Genomic DNA, 2,083 nt, shown 5'->3' on the forward strand with positions numbered 1-2,083 from the left:
CGTATATATGAGCGCTTGCATCTGTACACTGTGTTCTATAAAAATTAGTATGTAGTGACATATAGCAAAAGTCATAATGTAACCTCAAACTGTCTTATTCTTCTTAATTAATGGATGAGGCAAAAAATTGTCTCCATTTCAAAAAAATGATAGCAAAAATGACTATAATGTTTTAAACAAAACGCATGGTAATTTTTCCGAACGCACGAAGTAGCAAGGCAGCCCACGTGCTGTGATGTAGTGGTATCTACGGAATTTGAAAATACGTCACCAATCCATTGTCGTCCAGCCCGGTTAGGATACCTGGCTTTCACCCAGGCGACCCGGGTTCAAATCCCGGCAATGGAGCCTTTTTTTACTTATTTTTTGACTATACCCAAATTGCAGCTCCGGCTAGCTACAGAAAAACCATCAAAAATGCTTGTAAATTTAAGCTTCTGTTTGCTTTTTTTTTGGAACGGAGGGAGTATAAGGCATATCTCCCCCTCTCACCGAAGCATATTCCTCTAGTGCATCCAACAGTCCGATGAGCGAGCTGCTGGACATGAGCAAACATGTCATGATAGTGGCGATCTGCCATGGCTGTAGACTAGTTTTATCGTAGCGTTTTTTTACTTATTTTTTGACTAAACCCAAATTGCAGCTCCGGCTAGCTACAGAAAAAACATCAAAAATGCTTGTAAGTTTAAGCTTTTGTTTGCTTTTTTTTGGAACGGAAGGAGTATAAGGCATATCTCCCCCTCTCACCAAAGCATATCCCTCTAGTGCATCCAACGGTCCGATGAGCGAGCTGCTGGACATGGGCAAACATGTCGTGATAGTGGCGATCTGCCATGGCTGTAGACTAGTTTTATCGTAGCGTGGTATAGTCTAATTATAATATGCTCAAAATATAAAGAGATAAGTGCATATTTTGTTCCCCGAATCTTTTTACAACCCCAAACTCTAATACAATCTACATTACGAATCCGAACTCTTAAAATCGGCCAGGATTCAACACTCACCTTCCTGTTGACCGGTTTTGGCGCATTGACCATCCAGTCAGCATATCCACTCACCAAGCCAAGGCAGAAAAAAAATCAAAATTAAAAAATATATTAAAAATATGTAAAATGGAAAATCAAGTGAATATAAAAATTCTGTAAAATAAAAGAAATACGTAAAATAAAAATATAAAAAACTGTAACATCGATACGAAAAAGTTCAAAATTCTGGAAAACCGAAAAATTGTTCGGACTTGATTTCAGAATTTTTTTGAAAAATGTTCGAAATGATGAAAAATCGGGAAAAACTGAAAGAAGTTCAGGATTGTTTACTGAAAATCGAAAGAATTTTTTGTCAAGATTGTTTACTGAAAATCTGTAAAATAATAAAAATAAAAACCTTTTCCAGATGCTTAGTATTATTTTCTTGATTTTTTTTGATTCATTTTTGACCAAATTTGGCAAAAAATGCATTTTTTTATCATTTTAAACCTTTTATATTATTTTTTAGTTTGCATATTTTAAAATTATGTAATTTTACAGAAATATTCTTTTACTTTAGACATTTTTATGTTCCTGTTTACTATATTTCCTGAACCTTCTATTCTACCAATTTTTTTCTTAAAATTTTGAAAGTTTTGCTGACGTGGCTTGCTGGCTGGACATGTTGACTTAAGCAACTGGTCAAAACCAGTCAATGAGGAGGGGATGGTTGAATCTGGCCGGTTTTTATAGTTCGTTTTTTAATACAATACAGACGTAAGCGCTCAAACATACGCGTATACATTCATTCTTACAAATCACACACGCACACCTTACGCTTATGCGCACATTCGAGAGACTGAGCTGACATATGGGTTGTAATGTAGATGCATTAGAGTTCGGGTTGTAAATTAAACTAGGACAAGAAGTGAGGTTTGAAATATGCATTTCTCTCGGATATAAATATTTTCGTTCGGTTTGTAAGAAAATCAAGCCATTCAGTTTGCACGTAATTCGTCCGGTTTGTATGAAGCGGGAGTGGGTGAAAGAAACAACACTGTTCTCAGGAGGGCGCTCGCCCATTTTCACTGTCCTCACTCACGCTTGTTTCATCTTCC

The 2,083-nt window shown here is 36.3% G+C and overlaps 1 non-coding gene across 1 annotated transcript; it reads left to right on the forward strand.

Moving 5' to 3' along the window:
• Nucleotides 1-274: 274 nt before the first annotated feature.
• On the forward strand, nucleotides 275-348 carry TRNAE-UUC (transfer RNA glutamic acid (anticodon UUC)). The gene has a single exon. It is a non-coding gene; the product is annotated as a tRNA-Glu (tRNA).
• The last annotated feature ends 1,735 nt before the right edge of the window (nucleotides 349-2,083 follow it).

This window comes from Triticum aestivum, chromosome 1A (assembly GCF_018294505.1).
Source record: "Triticum aestivum cultivar Chinese Spring chromosome 1A, IWGSC CS RefSeq v2.1, whole genome shotgun sequence".
In the NCBI taxonomy this organism is placed as follows: domain Eukaryota; kingdom Viridiplantae; phylum Streptophyta; class Magnoliopsida; order Poales; family Poaceae; genus Triticum; species Triticum aestivum.